The sequence below is a fragment of the Cydia strobilella genome, chromosome 5 (assembly GCF_947568885.1).
Source record: "Cydia strobilella chromosome 5, ilCydStro3.1, whole genome shotgun sequence".
NCBI lineage: Eukaryota > Metazoa > Arthropoda > Insecta > Lepidoptera > Tortricidae > Cydia > Cydia strobilella.
In genome coordinates this window covers 6,533,080-6,554,684 of record NC_086045.1, presented here as the reverse complement: position 1 = coordinate 6,554,684, position 21,605 = coordinate 6,533,080, and positions in this window count along the sequence as shown.

Sequence of the window (21,605 nt, the reverse complement as noted above, 5' to 3'; positions counted from 1 at the left end):
AATTATCTGTCGTAACTGATTTTATCGTAACTGTTATTTGCGTGACAATTTAATGTCCAGATTCGGTAATCTGCTAGCTGCAGCTGTTTTATGTCTATCTAATTACCAGATAAATTTATCTGCTTTGATTTCATAAATCATGACAATTTAATGTCCAGATTCGGTAATCTGCTAGCTACAGCTGTTACATGTCAATCTAATGACCAGATAAATCTATCTGCTATGTTTTCATAAATCGGTTTCATTATACCATCCATAATGTTACGTGTGACAATTTAATGTCCAGATTCGGTAATCTGCTGTTTCAAAATAATCAAGTCACTTGGGCTCCTGATTGGGAATCACCTTACATATTCACATTACTCGTAGCAAAGTAAATATTTTCTTCCTCTCACTACAATAATGTTTAAATAAACCAACTATGTATTACATTTGCATCACACAATTGCGTTCTGATGGAACTAAGTTGCAATAATAAAGCTCCAGTGTGAACATGTCAACCATGAATGTAGTGTCATTGTACCTACCTACCTACGTTTAAAAGTGGAAGTCAACATGCAATTATTTGCAGTGTTGATGCCTGGCAGGCTATAAGCTTTAAACAGTGCTGTTAACACTGGCTGCCTCCGAGATGATTTTTTTATTTGTAGGTAGATCTAATTGTTGTTAGTCGCACATTCAACTTTAAAGCCTACAATTATAATTGTAACGTTCAACGCTTCAAAGATCATATTGCTAGATGGCGTTACCGAATGGAAATATTGTTTTCTTTGTTTTTTAGAAGTGAGTGTGAAAGGTGTACCACCACTCACCAGTGCGTACTCTCACTTATCACTTGTTTGAAACAGTGGATTCGATTTTAAACCAATTTTTTGCACACTGACAAAACTTGATAATTAATCGAGATCGACTAACCTGTCTTCCCTTTCCTCTTTTCTTGTTTTCCTCGTCGCCACATGTAATGTACCGTATTTACCTCAGTATATCATACGATGTAATGTATTTCCAACGATTCGCCAACACCAACATCACGCGGCACGACCGGCTCTGCTCGTGGTATAATATCGACTGACTGTAACTGTCAGTGACGTCGCCATGACGTAAGCGCTCGAAGCGTCAATACACTACAGCGGAGTCGTGATAGCTCGCGCCTAAACAAATAGTCGTATCGATACCATAATAGTATTTCTTTTTGAGATATGTTTACAGATTAAATTTCGAAAAATTCAGAAAGTTTGTATTGCTGGTTTTGGCGGTATTTAGATATTTAGTTTTTACTCGAGAATGAGTAGCTGAATTTCGTCAGCTTAGGTAAGCACTATCATGGTGTGTTTTGCAAACATTCGCTTTTTTCGTTTGCACCGGGTGGTCCCTGGTTCGATCCCCAGTAATTGTATGCTGCTACATAACTTTTCGTATTTTGTTTTTTACATTTAAAGTTAAATTTCGTATTGTTTTTTTTAATTTGTTTTTTATTTTTCTATTTTGAAGTTAATTGATCAAGCGCGGGCTTAGCGTATTCGTTTCATTTTTACAAGCTTTTATTTAACTAGCCCTAAAAAATATGTTTTATTTTTGTTATTTTAATTTTCTAGTGTTTTGAACGGCGGAGGCATACATTTAGTTAGCTTTAAGTGGTTCTCTCCTTTTTCCGAATTTCATACAATTTTATTTACAGTTTTTCTTATAAAATACGTAGATTTCTTGCACCATAAACTTTGAGGTTTATGTAGTATAGATTCGTTTGTCTGAGCGGGTTTATGGAGCCAATTATTCAATTGAAAAATTCAACAAAAAATTGAGAAAATATTACTCAACGGCCGTTTGTGTGAGTGACCTTTACACTATACATGTCAAACAAGTTGTTTAATAATAACTAACAAAGATGTCACTTTAACACAGGTGACCTAACTAAGTAGTACCTAATTTGTTCGACAGGTTGTGACATCGTCAGGTCTAAACGGGCCGATTTTTAGGGTTCCGTACCCAAGGGTAAAAACGAGACCCTATTACTAAGACTCCTCTGTCCGTCTGTCTGTCACCAGGCTGTATCTAATGAACCCAAATTTTCACAAATGATGTATTTCTGTTGCCGATGCCGCTATAACTACAAATACTAAAACGTACGGAACCCTCAGTGGGCGAGTCCGACCCGCACTTGTGTGATTGTGTGCGGTTTTGAGTTTCGTGCGCTTGATTTCGTGTGGCTCCCTTCGACATATCTCCACTACTAAGCATTTCAATAATTTTAGAAATTCAAAAATCAGCCAGGTATACAGGTTGGTTTGGGCAAGTTTGGGTCAGTGAGGGCAGCTACCAGATCCCGTGCTGCTACGCGAAAATGGTCTTAGAAAACCTTCCCTCAATTTCAAATTAATAAATTTTGGGGTTTACTGATTTTGGAAAAAACATAGGTACCTACAGGATGCGAGAAAAAGGTCATTTTTGACAAACTTTTTTGACGTGAAACGTAAGGTGCACGTCTTTAAAAACCCCTAGAGGGGCTCGGATCGAAAACCGATATTAACGAAAAAGTGTTATGGCGCGGTGGCGGTATATCATGAATGGTTTTGATATCAGTGTATCAACGAAAGTAGCCATTACTCGGACCTGCATGTGCTGCTGACATATATGGCGCTGATTCTGCCCTAGAAACGCCGCATTCGGAGCTAAAATTACCCCTATTTGCAGTGTTTATTTAATAATTACTCATCAGTCCATTAACCGATTTCGATACAATTGAGTTCATTTGATAGATCTTTTTGAAATATTATAAAATTAAAATACGCGGTATTATAAAAAGCTGGAAAAGAGTTAAAATGTGGCATTTTTACAGGAATATCACGACTGCGTTTGTTTGAGGCCACCGTGTGTGAAAATTAAGGCATAAAAAGCTCAAATGCGCTCTTACCTACAGGCTTTACAACATAGGGTCGGGTAAAGCCTGATATTCAAGCGCGCGAAGCGCGATTTTTATACATGGCTCCCGGGGCGCCTTTTATATTGTAAAGATTACATGCAGGGCGCCCGTGGCGCCCTTTACACTGTAAGGTCGGGCGAAACCCGACATTCAAGCGTGCGAAGTGCGCTCTTTCACACCGGCTTCACACTGTGGGGTCGGACGAAGCCCGACATTCAAGCGCGCGAAGCGCGCTTTTACACACAGGCTTTGCACTGTAGGGTCGAGCGAAGCCCGACAATCAAAAGCGCGCCTTTTACACTGTAAAGATTACGTACAGGGCGCCTGCGGCGCCTTTTTCCCTTACCTACAACTTTTTCACTGTAGGTTAGGGTAAAGCCCAACATTTAAGTCTTACATACAGGGCGCCTGCTTTACGCTATGAGGTCCCTAAGCGGCCCTATGCGGTCTGTTTAGATTAGCTACCCAAAATTTTTGTTCCCCAATAGCTTTTGTTCCATTCACGTTTTTCTCCATTCTGCTTTTTAACCAGGCGTTAATTAATAAAACGCATATGTCCCAGTCGCTTTTTTCCCCAAAGAGTAATGTTTTCACGATAGTCACATTAAGTCGATAGATAGGTAGGTAGGTTAGGTTCGTTAGGTAGCTTCAGATGCCCGAAGGGCAAACCGCCCAGAAATAGGAGCCCCGCGTAGCGGGGCTCCGTCGGCTCAGGGTACGAAGGGCTTGTTCTCGGAAATATTACTCTTTGGGGAAAAAAGCGACTGGGACATACGCGTGTGATTAAATTAACTGCTGAAAAAATAAACGCCTGGTTAAAAACCAGAATGGGGAAAAACGCGAATGGAACAAAAGCTATTGGAGAACAAAAATTTTGGGTAATTAATCTATACAGTCTTCGCAATAACTTCCACGTCACGTTTCACACCAACCACTGCGGCTGTATCCCTGATACGGCCCATCGAGGAAAACTTCTCCCATACAGTTTGTATGAAAATGAAAACTTTTATTTTTCACATGCTATTTTGTATGAAAATTATTTTTAAAGCGAAATTTACAAACCTACAATATATTATGCTGAAGCGATCAACATCAAAATCAAAGTGATTTGTTAAGATTTAGTAAGTGGAAACCGTTTTCTGCCGAAATGGAAATTGTATGAAAGAAGTACCTACTGTCTGTAGCTATTCTACCCTCTTAAACGTAACAGGACTGATTGGCGAGATAGAAAAATGTGAATTAAATTTCACGTTTTGTCCATAGTAAATGTAAAATTTTGTTACCTACTCAAAAATGTGACTCACACGCCAACAGCACTAAGCTAGCAATAGAAGCGTTTTTGTAGTTATCGGTAGAAGAATTCGCGACACTCAATTGATAATAGGAATAACATACACTTAACTTAAAAAAATATGAAATAAAACTATGAAAACGGATTATATCGCGTATATTGATTTTATAATGTTAAAATTATTTAAAAATAATGTTAAAATTATTTAAAAAAACTATTGTATATTGAATTTATAATGTTAAAATTATTTAAAAAAAAATTGCACCATGGGTTTGAACCATGTGGGTATCTCAGCTATTGTTTTTTTTTTTCAAATGAGAGATTACGGATGCTACGAGCACATGACAATTAATGTCTGAAAATATCAGTGCCTTGTCAAAGTCTCAAACAAGAATTTTAATTTAATTTCTAATCTATTTTAACAATAAACATTCCATCCGCTATCTACTGATCTTTTGGTGGTTAGTCGGCAGGACAGCTCTACACATCCATCTTATCTTAAGCTATGCTCGCGAGGTCTACAGCTCACAGAGCCACTAGTTTATTCTGTAGAGGAAGCCGTATTAGCGTATTGGCATAGTGATAGTAGTATCATTATGCCAATACGGCTTCCTTCCATCTCAAAATGCTACTTTTGGACCAAAAATTATTACACGCAGTGGGACAGAATAGGCATATAATTACCTGCGATTGGCAAACTGCGAAATGTCCTTGTTATTAGAATTAGCGGATAAGGGAGGGTGTTCGTGACAAAGCGGGCGGTTAATCCTTTAATTAACCTCCGAGCCCTTCAATTGCTTACGAATCAAATAACCCGAGGGCCAGGAAACGCACGCCAGAGCGTCAGGACCGTGCACACTCAACGCTGACGCCACATGGTATGACGGACGTTGAGCGTTCACGCTCGTGACGCTCGGAGCATGCGTTCCGTGGTTGAGGCATACGTACTGGGCGCGTATTCGATACGTATTAAATTCATGCTAACATTCGGCCTCGAAAACGGATCGGATCTTATGCAAATTTTATGTGTGTATATAGCTGAAAAAATATTATTGGCACCGATGAATGTTATCGCTAATGGCTTTTTTTACAATAGAGTAAAAACTATTAGCACCCTGTTTTCCTTAAAGTATACACAAGCTAAATAATATTGATCCCAGTTACTTTTCTACATTTTAATTTTTAAGATTTTCTAGTATTCCAACTTTTCAATTCAGTCTATTGTTAAATTAAATAAAATATTTTTTTCAGTCTAGGCTACAACCTGGTGGGCAAAAAATTAATAGATATGATTTGCTTCTCGACATCCTTTTTTTTAAATATGACCAAACTACAAGCCTTCAACCAGTTACTTGACCATAAATAACTTCTTACCAACCGCCACTTCTTGTCTTTAAATGTTTTGATGGCATATTTGACATCTTCCCAAACGGATTATATCGCGTATACTGAATTTATAATACATCCCGACGTTTCGAACCCTTTACAGCGTTTATAGTTTTATTTCATGAGTAACTATCGCGGTAACCGAAGACAATATTATCTTCCCAAAGTTTAATGTACTTCCAGCTATCCGGCGAGTACAACACCAAGCATGTACTTAGTAGTAGTTAATATCAGGTGAACTTTTCCGCTTCGGCTAATGAAGTAAAAAAAGTTCACCTGCTATTAGTCCAATTACCTATTCTTAAAAGGCTGTCTGCTTTTGTTGCTTACGGTACATTCACAGATTCACACGTAGTCATTACGCGGCTCCCATTTATTACCTTTGGGACATTTTAATTAAACCCTAAGTGACATATTAACATTTTTCGTGTACAATTACACTTTGTAGGGATCAAATGACTCTGCAGAAATAAGGGTTAAGTAATAAGGGTTTGTTAAGAACGGGCTATTTACTTCCATTTACTTAATATACATACTACTTTAATTAAAATTGGCTGTTCGATATTTTCAACGAGATGGTTGTCGGACTCCCCCTATTTGCATCTTTTAAAATAATACTTATATAAGAGCACAAGACTCGTCAAAATAAAATATGTAGGTACAATCCATTTTGGCTGATGTATAAAACCCATATAATGTAAGTGTAAGTATATATTTCCTATTTGGTTATTTTATTATTTTAACGTCACCCTTCCATGTTCTGTTTATTTAGCGGGATCCAAGAAAAATATGTTTGTAAGAAAGATAGCATTTCTCGCTTACACCGCGATATTGCTGATCGGAAATGTTCGTACTAAATTGGATTTTCGACTGCCACACATACGAAGAATAAATATTTAGGTTACGTGACTGAATGTCGTGAGGAATAAAGAGAGGTGTTTGATAAGATAACTAGTCTACATGTGCACTCAGGCTATAGTCGGTTTTCCATACTTTATGGTACCGAGACGTGGCCGGTTCTTGGAAGGCACGTTCAAGAGCTACGCGTTACAGAGATAAAGCGTTGCCCACGAACGCTGTAAAGGGTTCGAAACGTCGGGATGTATTATAAATTCAATATACGCGATATAATCCGTTTTCATAGTTTTATTTCATAAGAAAAATATTCCAAAAAAATATTGTCAGCGTATTTTTGGGCCACCTCTTATATTTTGGGGTTTCAATATTTTTAGTAGGTATTTAATTTTCTTACACAGTATTCACACCATTTGCGTAAATTTTAAAATATTTTTTTTAATACGTTTGCACCTCTTCATAAAAACTCATATTAGATAGGTACTTATCCAAAAAAAAGAAATATGTTTGACCTCCTGTTGATAGGGATTTGTTTGTTACAAATTAACTTTTGCATTAGGTACGTCGCAAACCTGTCTCCTTCAAACTGAGAAAAAGAATTGCTACAATTAGTTCTGAGAATTCTTTAATTCTCAGAAAGCAATAAATCTAATTGTAGTTGGCATTTATCGTGCACAGTAATAAGAACCCAACTTCTATTTCTTTAAAACTAAGCCTTTTCACGTGGGTTTGTCACTAGAATATAAGCTCGTTGGAGACGGATTTAAAATAATGAATTACGTCATACAGCATCCTCAAAAGCCGATTACTACTTGCCTTGGGGTGTATATGGGTCATGGGGTAGCCATGGGTCACCATGAGGCCATGGGGTTGACGATGGAGTGGTTATGGGATTCACCATGGGGTAGTCATGAGATTCGCCGTGAGATGGTCACGGGATTTGCCATGGGGTAGTCATGGGTTGACCATGGGGTAGTCATGAGATTGGCCATGGGATGGTCATGGGGTGATCATAGGATAGGCCATGGGGCGGTGATGGGGTTGGTAATGGGTCATGGGGCATGGGTCATATGGGTACGATATGATTGTATGCTCTGGCAAGCCAGCTTTGTCAGTAGAAAAAGGTAACAAATTTGAAAAATGTAGTCACGAAGGATGGATCTCGCATACAAATCTAAAATTTCGTGCCTTTTCCTACTGACAAAGTTGGCTTGCCAGATACATAACAGGGGGGCGATTTTTTAATTTCGATCGCTCGATTTCGTCACTCGAAAAAAGGTGGAAAACGTCGAAATGCTATTTTTTGAAAAACGAGCGATAGAAATTGGGAATCTAGTGGTATTGGCCACTCGTTTTCAATTCTATTAGTAGAATTTAAAAGCCTAGTAGTGGATATATTATTGAACGTAATACACGAAATCGAGCTGTCTAAATTCAAAAATCGGCCCCCTGGACGGTTTTTTTATAATTTATTATCTGTAGATACAATGTCATACAATTTAAGTAAATTTGAGTAATTTAGAAAATGAATGATAGAGCAAGTATTTGAGGAGAATTATAACACGATGTCCATACGACATGTGCTCCCTTGGGACGTTGGGACAAATTACGCGTAAGACTTGGACTAGGTGCTAAAATGTTGCTGATGATGTTAACTATGTACAGAAATACTATTGAAACTACTAGATTTTTTGACAACTTGGTTCATAGATTGATAGGAGTCAGTCAATCAAATATCATCATTTTGTACCGTTCATTTACATCAGCTGTTGCTATTTGGGTCCAATGAAAAGTTAATGCTTTGTTTTGTTATCTTAACAGCCATTAGAAAGCACATTTCATTGCTTTTTTTTTGTTTTTTTTTATTACAAAAAGGCAAGCATTTGACCGCAATCTCACCTGATGGTAAGTGTCACCTGATGGTGGTGGTTTAGCGGGTTTTTGCGTCCTAAATCGAAGTTTTCCAGTGTACGTTACCGCTGTCAGGCCTGGTAAGTTGGTGTCCATTGTTGTTATCATTATTATGTGGCCCTTCGTTATCTTTTGTTGCATCTATTTTCTGTATAAACTGATGTATAATCTGACCATGCAATAGTCCACTGTATGTAAATTTAATTTATTTTTATTTTATGTTTCTGTTCTTTTTGTTTATTACTTGTGTTACCTGCCGTGATACTTTCACTTGGTGATATCATCGGAAGATCAGTGCTATCGTGCTGGATGAGGCCATTTCGAGGCACGTTTTTCTTCCTACGTTTTCCTTTTAAGTATAATTGTCTCTATTGTGTTTGTCTTTACCAATAAAATATTTCAATTTTTTATCACCAACCTATGAAGCTGATAACTTCGTTGAGATTTGAAAACGGTTACAGTTCGGGGCCACAAGCAATAAGGAACGACGAAAAGAGAAGCAGCATTTTAGCGTAAGAAAAACTCAGTAAACTCGCTATGTGCGACGCGGTACGGTACGTGAGTCGAACAAATAAAAGCTGAAGTTAGATCGCAAAATTGTTTTAAACATCGCTAAGTAGAGATGTTGTTGTGCGTCCCCGCGGTACCTTGTTCGGAACTATAGTACGGCAGTTTTTGGTCTAGAGGTCTTCTGGAAATCGATTTTCGCTCATGTCGTGGCAGACATGGACATATTTGACATCAGGCATTCAGTGTGATGTCCTGAACACAAATATATAAGATGACAAGCGCGAAAGTGGTGGGGGTAGTTGCTGTGACGTCAAAAAGTCGGCAGTACAAAGTTTTTTACTTGTTTTCTTTACTAGACTTATACTTTCTTTTTCTTTTTTCTTTCTTTTCTTTTTACTAGATTTGTTTTGTTTTCTTTAATCATACCATGTGGGGTATCAAATGAAAGGGCTTTGTGAGTAGATCACAAACATATAACATACTGTAACATTTTTATGTATATGTAAATAGTCTGGTTTTTTGTTTGTTTTAATAATAGTTGCAGTTTAATGTAACAGAAAATTATACTTTTTTTAAACTTGATGTACTTTTCTTATTTTTGGTTATATCTGGTTAATTATTTTTAACGTTAATTCAATTTTTTTTTTTTTTCAATTTATTTAGGTAAACAAACAGCCACTACAAGTAATACATATTATACTAATTACTACAATGTCTACAATATTATAAAGAGGATATTCACAGTCACTTGGTATATATTTTGGAATGATCCATTCAGTCATTTTCAATTTAGAGCAGTTCAAAGTCAACGTTTTCTAATAATTTGTTAGACGAAGTAGTGAAAACGTTACAGTATGTTATATATTTATGATCTACTTACAAAGCCCTTTCATTTGGTACTACACATGGTATGATTTTAAAAAAAGTAAAAAACTTTGTACTGCCGACTTTTTGACGTCATAGCAACTACCCCCACCACTTTCACGCTTGTCATCTCATATATTTGTGTTCAGAACATCACACTGAATGCACTGATACCAAAAATGTCCATGTCTGCGACGACATGAGCGAAAAGTAACCTAAAGCCTGTTCCGCCAAGCCACTACTACGTCGACTTGGACTATTGATTGTTAACCAAACGCATCTTAAAGGGGCCCACTGACTATCAGTCCGCCGGACGATATCGGCCTGTCAGTTGTTCGCAACTGTCCAATTTTTGTTCTAACTGACAGGCCGATATCGTCCGGCGGACTAATAGTCAGTGGGCCCCTTTATGTTCAGTCATCCGTGAGAATTCTACCAGAAAACTGTAAGTACCTTTTCCTTTTTCCACTGAACGTCTACCGCTCATCTCAGGTGGCTGGTAAATAAATGGCGCGGGGAATTTCAAGTAGAAGGTAGCCGACTTATGGGATTAAAACTAGTTGGTTTATAAATTAAATTTTCACTTACTTAACATAAATACAAAACAGCTTAATGCAGCCAATCGTATTTGATTAAAATAATTTCTTTTCATTATCAGTCACCTGAGTTAAACGATAAACTTATAAGGACTATCGTTTATTATAAATACAGATAAAACCTGGTCCTTACTTAAAGGGGTCCACTGACTATCAGTCCGCCGGACAATATCGGCCTGTCAGTTAGAACAAAAATTTGACAGTTCCGAACAACTGACAGGCCGATATCGTCCGGCGGACTGATAGTCAGTGGGCCCCTTTATACTTGGTACTAGTTCCTATTATTCTTCTAACAGCTTTAATGATTCCAAACCTATTGTGTTTGCTTAGTGTCATTACAGCAGGAAATAGAAGGGATGATATAATTGATCGATTTGCAAAATTACCAATAATATATATTACTTACATTTAATTATTTATTTCACGATAAAAATAACACTATAAATTAGCAACAATGCATTTGCATCAATGTTATACAAATTCTCATCATAATCGCTAATTAAAGTTTAATACCATTTCTTCACCTTAATCCATTGCAAGAAGGTGAAAAAATGTATACATATTTATGAATTCAGAATAAAAACAAAACAGAATAAAATAAATATTTAAGTGGGGCTCCCATACAACAAACGTGATTTTTTTGCCGTTTCTTGCGTGGTGGTAAGGAACCCTTCGTGCGCGAGTCCGACTCGCACTTGGCTGGTTTTTTATTTTATTTATTTCCCAATAAGGATCGTCATAATATTATCAAAATAAAGTGTTGTGTAATGTAAATGCGCCTTGTGTTTTGTGTTGTGTAATGTAAAACTTTCTCATGAATATAAACGGTTTATGTCATTCTACTTGAATACTACGTTGTATTTGGTATAATTATCTGCGAATGGGCTGTATAATATTTTCATCCTCATTCCAATGAATTTTGTTGGATAGTAAATCAGTGTTCGACGCTAAGCCTGTTTGAGCTGCAGGAGAGAATGTGCAGGAATCCCCATGATATGTTGCATGTATCACACATACGCGAGAAACAATCCCTCATCCCCTGGCAATTTGCGGGAGTACCGGCGAGCCGACAATTCAGCTCGAAACTGTACTATTATTTCTAATATCTCGATTTGTGATCTGAAAAGCTGCATTAACCAGTTGGCGTACATTTATGAGTTTCTCGGTATTTATGACAATGCATTTGAAATGTACTGCAATTTAAATTCCACACCACAGTGACAATTTATAAAAAAAGTGCGTAGGCAGAGGAGAAGAGCCTATTCTGTTCGAACCTCAAAGTTGATACTTAATAAAATTCCCTGAGCCAGAAGGCGAAAAATCTCCTTATATGATCCTGTTTTTCTAAGAGGCGTTAATATTCGTAGACGTGGAAAAAATATATGTAGTTCTTGACTATATTATCTTTAATATCATAGCTTCCGATACACAAATTATGACACTTCGCTCGATACAATTAATTCCCAAAGTAACCTCTAACGCGGACTTTTAATCAAACTTTACTCGGTTATTTATTATGTGATACTATAAACAAAAAAAGAAGAAAAAACAATCTTAACTTAAATAATAATTTCATAGCTTTCGAATTTCGATATTGTAGGGTAAAGTTTTTAAAATAAATAAAAATCGACAAAATTCGATCAAAATTGACACTTGGCGCGCATGATCTTTCCCGTTATTTCTTTCGAAATGTGACAGAGACAGCGGCAAACCGACGGAACGGCCTTAATGTGCTAAATTAGGACACAACATCCTGCAAGATACTCATCATTTATACAATTCTAAATCGGCAATATTGATGCGATTTATGTTTATTGACAAGAATTATTTATATTTATTTCTAATAATATAGTATTAGAATACATCGTTGTAACTTTTTGCGCATAACAAAACGTCACTTACTCTCACAGCATTTGATCAAAATCATCACCCGACTTCACCCAGCACCCTATCATCAAACCGATGATAAATGGCGGAAGTTTTAACTAAAAACGTAAACAAAGCAATTATTCGGTGGTCATCAATCGGGCCAGCAATTTGTCAGCGTGCAGCGATGACAGACCGTCGGCGATTTCCATGATTTATTAAATGCACTGACGGGTGCAGATCGCACCGCCGCGCCGACGCAGCGTGCTCACGCAAATAAGTTTTCGGTGAAAATGTTCATACATATACATTATGCACTTCGAGTTCAGGTTCTCGTATGGTAAATTGCTAGTGGTAGCGTAGTTTATTTACCTATTTTATGTTTAGATCATTACCGCAAACGTGATAATAATGGTTACGTATTTTATGAAAATATGGGTTCCAAATGGGGCAGTAAAGGAAAATCTCTACTATCATTATTTGAGATCCTAATATTTATAGTATTGTGTTGTTGTATATCTAAAAACAAATTAAGAGTCACGAGAACCCGCTATCAAAAAGCCGCGCCCATACAATCGGAGTTACGCTCTCATTTTATAACGATATGCTGAAATATAAGTACATACGAGTAGAGGGCTGATCCGAAAGTTTTTAGCTGCTCCGGCTCTTCTCATGCGATCACAATATTATTTATACCATTGTGAGGGATCTTTCAGTACTTATTAAAGTGGTGTATATACATTTTTAGAAATCGATGTTTTTTTTTTGTTTTACTTCGAAGCGTCGAAGCCTAACGCCTAACCAGCAGTCATGAAAATCAGTAATTGAGACTCCATATGTGCTGCCATTTTATAACAGTATTGTTAAAAAAACAATTAGATTTTTTAGCTGCCGCGTTAATTACGAATCTCGACCGTTTTTTTACATGTAAATCGTTTTAATTGAGTAAACATTATTGTCATTTAATAGGTGTCAACAATGAGTCATTTCATTAAAAGTAAAAATTTCTGATATTTAAAAATATATATACATATAACATTATTTATCGATTTATACATTAGAAATAGCAGAAGGAACAGAATAATTAGACCCGGGTAAATTTATGTTCGATTTTCAAAGATTTCAATACGAAATCCATTTAATTGTGCCTAAATTGCCGTTTTTTCTAAGGAATTCGTAATTCCATACAAAACAGCTTTCAGTTAAAAATATATGATAAAAAATATATATTCGCATTAATTAAAAAAAAAATAGGCATAATTAGCATTGAAATATTCCTCATAATGATATAAATAATATTGTGATCGAATGAGTAGAGCCGGAGCAGCTAACAACTTTCGGATCAGCCCTCGTATCGGTTGGTAATAGTTTTTGTTGTTAAAATTTGTGTGTGTCTATTTCATTAAGCTTAAATTGCATATTTTACTGAAATAATTGTAATCTACTGCAGTGTATTTGACAAGAGCGTTTCCTCGCACTATCTAGCTATGGTTACATGAAATTATGTTGTGGAATAGTTTCTGCGTTTTATAAGCAAGTGTGATGAAAAAAAAGTAGTACCTATTAGTCTTCTTGAAGTAAAATAGCAGCGGCGGGCGTCGGGTGCTAACTTCATTCCCGTGTTGACGCAAGCAAACAGGCACTTAAGGTACAAAATGCACGTCCAGATTACAAATGAGCGCCACGGCAAATATACGAGCTCACACTATTTACTCGGCTTGGGGGCAGAGGTTCACCGTTAAACGTTTCGTTTCGTTGCTTCGCTACAAGTACATGCGGCCTACACCAATTTTGGTGTCAATTTTGGTGTTTTAGTTGCCGCGCACTGCTACGGAACGGACGCCTGCTCGCGTTTGCGCCACCTAGCGGTCATATCTGTCGTAATTGACGCGATTTGTTAGAGAGTGAATCTTCTGTACCTAGTACTATTATTTATTCTGGTGCCACAGCTGTTTTTGATTTTTACGATTACGTTGTGTACGATCGATTGTGTTGAAAGTTGTAAGAAGCCCAATATGATTGGAGGCACAGCAATTTCATGACATACGAGTTAAATTGCCGACCCATTCCCAAAAGTCACTCTTAGAACACCGTCCCAGCTCTCACACTAACACGTAATGTGTCAGCCATCGAATGCTCGGCATCGCAATAAGTCAGGGCGGCCGCCCCAGTAAATCTCGTGTGACAATATTGGTCGGCCGCGTCAGTGGCTCAAAGACAGTGTCATACGCCCGTGTCGGGCTTATGTGCGGCATTTGTTGTAGAAAATGTAGAAGATTGACATTTTACACGCTTTCCGGTTTGTTTATTGATTTCAGCGCACTTTACTCCAAAATAACAAAAATGCCGCAAAACCTTTCAATTGTTAACCCAAATCATAACTAGGAAGCAAACCAAATTGTTCTGGTACTCGCTGAAAATTCATGAGTTAAGTTTAAAGAAAAAAACCGGCCAAGTGAGAGTCGTGCGTCAAGGGTTCCGTACATTACACAATTTAAACAATGTATTTCTTATGTGAAATGTCTTTATAAAACCCGTACGGGTCGGATCAAAAACTAAGTAATTAAGTCCGACTCACGCTTGACTGTACATTTCTAATACGTTTTCCTGTGATCTATAGGTAATTTTGTTCAAAAATTTTGACCCAGCAGTTTCGGAAATAAAGGGGAGGAATGGTCATTTTTTGCCTATTTTCTTGAATAACTTCTAAACTGTTTATCTTAAAATTATAAAAAAAAATATATTCGTGATTCTCACAATGACCTCATTCATATGATATGTAACACGATATAGTTTGAAAAACTTTATTTTTTATATTCTCATTTACCCCCCCAAAGGTGGCTCCCGTGTTTAAAATTCATTTGTTTACGTTACATGTCCGTCTTTGGGTCACAAACTTACATATGTATACCAAATTTCAACTTAATTGGTCCAGTAGTTTCGGAGAAAATAGGCTGTGACAGACGGACGGACAGACAGACAGACGCACGAGTGATCCTATAAGGGTTCCGTTTTTTCCTTTTGAGGTACGGAACCCTAAAAAAAAAATGAGAAAGAAGTTTCATGTGTATTTTATGGTGATATCACAAATAACCTATTTTCTCCTAAAAATAATAGTATTTTAACAGCATAAGTCTTATCCATTTGGCTGCATAAATGAATTTGTTTAAAAATGTCTTTTTGGATAAAAATACCCCCCCTATAAGATATTGGAGGCAAAGTTGGCTAGTTTGACGGTTCTAGATAATTATTTTAACGCATGCCTCCGATTTTAATTAAATTTTCCTAATTAAAGCTAAGCTATAGAGTGCCTTCTTTAGATTCCTCATTATAAAGCATTATTTTTTCCCGCGATCTCGTTAGCGCCGAGTTCATTGAGCTTTTTTTGTTGTTGTAAGTTCATGTCAAAAAACGCCCAATTACATTTCCATAAACACACACACCCATCATACCTTAAGGGAAGCCATTCAGAGATGGAAGGTATTAGGTGTTTATATTATTGACTGAGCGTTAGCGAAAGTCTTCGTTTCCGCTTGAGCAAAAATGCTTTCGTAACATACGGATGGATGTTATGTTCTCCTCTACAGGTCGCAATTCTCATTCGATTCTCTTGAAATATTCTTAATCGAAAAAATCGAGAATAAATAGGCAAATTTCACCCACTTACGTATCGTGGTGTAGTTGTAAAACAGACGCCATGTACCAGCGATGTCCGGGGCTTCGTTTTTTTTCGCACTTTTATTTTGTATTTTTGATTGAAAAAGCAAATGCGAAGCGCGAGGCTTCTCCGTTTTAGGCTGGACAAAAATGTTTTCCTACAAGTCGCATTTTTCTGATACTTCATTTAATTGAACTTCAAATTTCATATACCTAACTTTCTTTTGTCATTTGCGGCGGTAATTAAGTCGGCAGTAGGTAATGTCTCGCTTCAATACTGCAGCAGTAATGCTGGTGCAGCCTGAATCGGAATGTTACCTTTATAGTTTGGTAAAAGTCGCTTGTCAGGTCAGTGGAGCGTAGGCAGAGAGAATCAAACTGTCTTTTCTTATGCTAGTATTATAATCCAAAATAAAGAGATGAGTACCTATTAGTTTAGTGCATTACTACAAAGGCCGGGAAGGGGTGGCCGGCTGAATACATATAGATGGCCGAGCGTAGCGAGAGGCCAATTAGTTATGAGGCTGGCAACCCGTTTTCACGCCGAGATACCTATATTTTCCTAAACATGCAATGAAATAAATTAAGAAAAAACTCCAACTAATCCGTTTCTAGAGAAACTAAAAGAAATAAAAATTCAACTTTGCCTCCAATATGATTAGTAAATTCCTACATTTTTTTGCGGATTGAATAGACATTTTTACCGCTAATGTTTAGATGAAATATTTTAAACTAGTTTTAAATGTGTGTTTGTGTAGTTCCATTTGCAATTTCAAATTATTGGAATTTGTTATTAATGTCTTATTTGTTATGCTCATGTCGATTAATAAAACTGCAAAATATACCAAACATCGTTTATTGTTTTTTATTTATATTTAATAGGCGCAATGGCAGAATGTCATAACAAATCAAAAAGTAAATATTGCCTATAGTTTTTTAAATGGCTGAACGCCATGATGCTGTGTCATAAATGTATGTGAAATAGAAATTAAAAACCGGCCAAGTGGAAGTCATTTAAACAATGTATTTTTTATGTGAAACGTGAGCGAAATGTCTTTAAAAACCCGTAGGGTTCGGATCAAAAACTAAGTAATTAAGTCCGACTCACGCTTGACTGCACATTTCTAACAGATTATCCTGTCATCTATAGGTAAAGAACTATTTAGTGCATTTTTTCAAAATTTTAGACCCAGTAGTTTCGGAGGTAAAGAGTCAGTCAGAGGGGAATGGTCATTTTTTGCCTATTTTTTTGAATAACTTCTAAACACTGATTCTCACAATGAGCTCCTTCATTTGATATGTAACACAGTATAGTTTTAAAATTTTATTTTTTAATCTTCTCATTTACCTAAGCCCTATGTTTAAAATTCATTTACAGTACATATGGTGCTACTTTCTCGCACTAGTGCGTAAAGAGCACTTTTCGTGCATATGTCGAAAGTTTAAAGGGCCATATGTACTGTAAAACGTTGTACGATACACGTGCGAATCCCTGCGGTCGTGTTTTAATTTATCGCCGCTCGTTTCAGATTTCCTCTTTTCCGCACTTGTATCGTAAATAACTATTGTTTACGTTACATGCCCGTCTTTGGGTCAAACATAGCAAATTTCTACTTAATTGGTCCAGTAAGTATAGGTAGTTTCGGAGAAAATAGGCTGTGACCGCCTGTGACAGACGGACAGACAGGCAGACAGACAGACGCACGAGTGATCCTATAAGGGTTCCGTTTTTTCCTTTTGAGGTACGGAACCCTAAAAAGGCCTAATTTTGTATGAAATTCCATTAAAGACCTCTCGTCTAGCCGCAGTCCGCACCCGAAACATGACATTCATACATAATTATGTATAATAAGGAAGGAGCCTATAGGTATGTAATAGGAGCCTATTTTAACATGTTAGAGAAAAGTTTTTTATTCTACTGTTACTGATAAAATTGGTATGCCAGACATAACATGCTTCATCTGGTTAAGTGGTCCGTGTTGTAAGTACACACGCTTTATAATGCAGTTTGGTCTAACAAACCCGGAGTAATTGAGTGTCAACAGCTCCTTTTGTGGGCGGTTGCAAGTTAATTACCTATTAATTACATGGACACGGCGGCATACATTGTGGCAAGTGTCATTATTACAAACTAATAAGAGTAGGTATTCAATTCGAGTTTGAGAGAGAATTCCGTCTAGAATCTTCTTCACAACAGCTAGCCTCAAACAAGAGCAATCGTAAAATATCTCAGAAAAACCTCGTTTTTTTTTGACAGCTTGTTATAATCCCACGTATTTTATTGTTATAGTAATTAAGTAAACTATGAAATGACACAACTTTTTTCTAAATACGTCCATGGACTGATGGGGTCGGGCCACTAAGTAAACACCGCGCGTAAGGCTTATTTTAGCTCCTAATGCGTGGTTTCTTTTTTAGCGCATTATCAGCGTCTTCTCTGTCAGCGGTAGGTACATTCAATTCCATGTAATGGCTTCTTTCCTAAACATCGACGTAAAATCTATATCAAGATTTTTTTCTATTAAAAATTGCGTGATGTACGGAACCCTTGAAACGCGAGTTCGACTCGCATTTGTCCCGTGCTTTTTATTCATCCTTTATCCTGGGATATTGGTCTATAATGTTAATGTGAGCCAATGATGCCATTACCATTATTATTATTTACCTTCAATGAGATTAATAATAAAACGCGACCCTACTGTAAATAAAAAAAAACTTGTACTAACTTTTCAGGTTAATTATGTACTTTTTAGGGTTTCGTGAGTTTCGTCGTCAACTAGTTTACAATTAACTTGACTCTGAGGCCTTAGAAATGAAGTAGACAAAATGAACCCCAAAAAATATACTTTTATAAATCAGCAATATTTTTATACGGTTGCTCAAAAAGTAATAGTTTAAATCTTGGCGTGTCGCTTGGGGTACAAGCGGGAACGGAACCCGACGACGTGTCGCGGTGACGAAATACCTTAGTTGTTAGTACCTATTTAGCTGTGCGCAAAGTTCATTTTTGGGAACTAGTGCATCTAGTTTTTCATTTTTCGATCAAGCATACGCGAAGCAAAAACGTCTCTGTTTCAGTTTGGCCAAATTCATTCGGGTGAAACCATTTATAAAAATTAAGATAAAAAATATCTCATCAAAGTTGGCTGCCATTTATCCCTTGGTAACCAATCTATTAAATTTACGTCACACGTCCGTCTTAACCAAACTCAATCGGTCAAGTAGTTTTGGAGCACATTGGCTGTGACAGACGGACTGGACGGACAGACACACGACTGATCCTATAAGGGATTGATTTTTTAGGGTTCCGTGCCTCAAAAGGAAAGAACGGAACCCTTATAAGGATCACTTGGTTGTCTGTCCGTTTGTCCGTCTGTCCATCTGTCTGTCTGTCCGTCTGTCCGTCTGCCCGTCTGTCCGTTCGTCTGCCTGTCAAGACCCTCTATCTCGGGAACGCGTGGAGATATCGAGTAGACCATAATATATGCTTAGGTCTATGGTCCCTTAAAGTTGTGAAAAAATCAAACTTCTAACTTAACGTAAAGAAAACATACGACCGTTTATGCCGCGAAAAACATATCTTTCGACACTCTCAAGGGAATCAAAATTTATAGGGTACTTCCCGTTGATCTAGAACTATAAAATTTGGCAAGTAATATCGTCATACACTACAAGTACAGTAAAAAATCTCAAAACTCAAAATTTGCAAAAAAAAATTAAAAAAATCAAATAATATAAAAAATAAGTTACATTTTTACGAAACCCTCGGTGGGCGAAGCAGTTTTTTTTTAGCGGTACGGAACTCTAAAAAGAGGAGGTACCTGAAGTACCTACTTTTTAGAGCAGAATAGTTAAGTAGTAGTAGTGAAGTACTTACATTGTTTTAGTTTACTTAGTTAAGGTGCAACTGTTTGACATGCTAGAATTTAAAGCAACATCATATATTATATAATACATACTAGAATGTACCTAATACATTAGTGCTCTTTGGCAGGCTCTTAATACAGGTTTACTGATGTATATCGGAAATTACATACCTACAAAGCGCTTAGCGCTTACTCGCTTCTGAATTTACTGCCGTTTCTAGGTCCCTATCGGAATATTTGATCTTGCTTAGCTACAAATAATTTCAAGTTATGTGCGGTAAGGGATACCTAGGTGGGTTGTGTCAGAGGAGAGTTAAGCAACTTTTCCGTCAAAATATTTATTTAATTTACATCGTGACATTTTAACGCGTTATTATAATATTATTTCTTATATTCTTTGGTTTTAGTTTTAAAAAGTGACTTTGTTTTTTAGTGTTTTCACATTGTTTAGCAATTAAGAATAATTACTCTGACTAGTTCGTGATTTTCTTCATTTAGGCAGCTTGTCACAACTCTCCAATATATCTTTATTTTGCTGGTTAGGTTGTTCATTGGGCTTCTAATGAGCTGTGGCTTCTAAAATGCTATTTTTTGATTGAAATGGTTAACAATTGTACCTACTAAACGTCATACCCAACCCAATAGCCAACATATTGAATTTTAGGTAATACGGTGATACCCACAGAGTAACCTTATCAAAGATGAAATTGTGGCTCTATAATTATAAGCCAGTAGTAAAAATTCGAAGGACGTGTAAATTCGGTTTCAGGCGAAGAAAAGAGCGTTTTTACTTGTGTTGCCTTGAATGAAAGAGAAGTGGGTTGTGGGTTGAACACCAAAGGTAGTCTCACGAGATATGCACCGAGGGCAAACATTCGGATGACATCTGCAACACCTTTATTAGTGCAACAGCACTGCTAGAACGCTGACGTGGAGACCCCAGTAGCATTTATACGTCATTATGACGTAATAATGCCCTCATTATGACGTCGCTGACGTCATTTTGCTACCTGGGGAATGACATCGCCCACGCCAACACTGAAGCAGTAATGTTAAAACAGTGACACAATATTGCAATACTTAGTTGAATTTGACAAAATCAGAAGGCATAGCCAGTGCCCAGCCCATAACGTCCAACCATGATACGGCCCCCGGTCGGGCCCTCGAGTAAAGACATTGCTTTACTATTTTAAAAGGTACGCGCTTTAAGGAGTTCTATGCATAACAAAAAGGGTACAGTAATTTCATTTGACGACGCAAAATATACTGTTGGACCTTGTAAGCAGGATTTTTCAACTAAAGTCTTCTACACTTTTCCGAGAACTTTCTTTTCAACATTGTGTACCTACTGTTTCAACTGTGGTTATATACTTATTATAGAGTACGTCTGAATGTTTAAGCTACATCTTGGTGTGGTTGGTGGTGGTTGGTTGGTTGGTTGGTAGGTTGGTTGGTTGGTTGGTTGGTTGGTGTCATGTTGCTGTCGTTTAATCGGGAATCTTCTCGATATCAGAATAGAGATAGAATCTACTCCGATGTTACTTTGAAGATATCTTTTTACAGCAAGTGGATTATTATAAAGACTGAAATGGCAACAAAGTACAGTCACGTCACGTCTGTAAATATCGATATGGACAAAGTGCCAAAAATATGTATACATATTCGCGATTCTTCGCCGGCGTCAATAAATTGTAATTAATACTTCGATATTCAGCTCAATATAATTTAGCGGAAAAGCAAAGTATTATGTATGTACTTAGCAGAGATATACGAGTATATTTCGCAGGCAAACATGATTATAGCGACACCATAATCTATATAGATATACTAACTCGCTTAAGCATAAATAAATAAAAGGGTTGGGTTGAAAACCATTACACTGC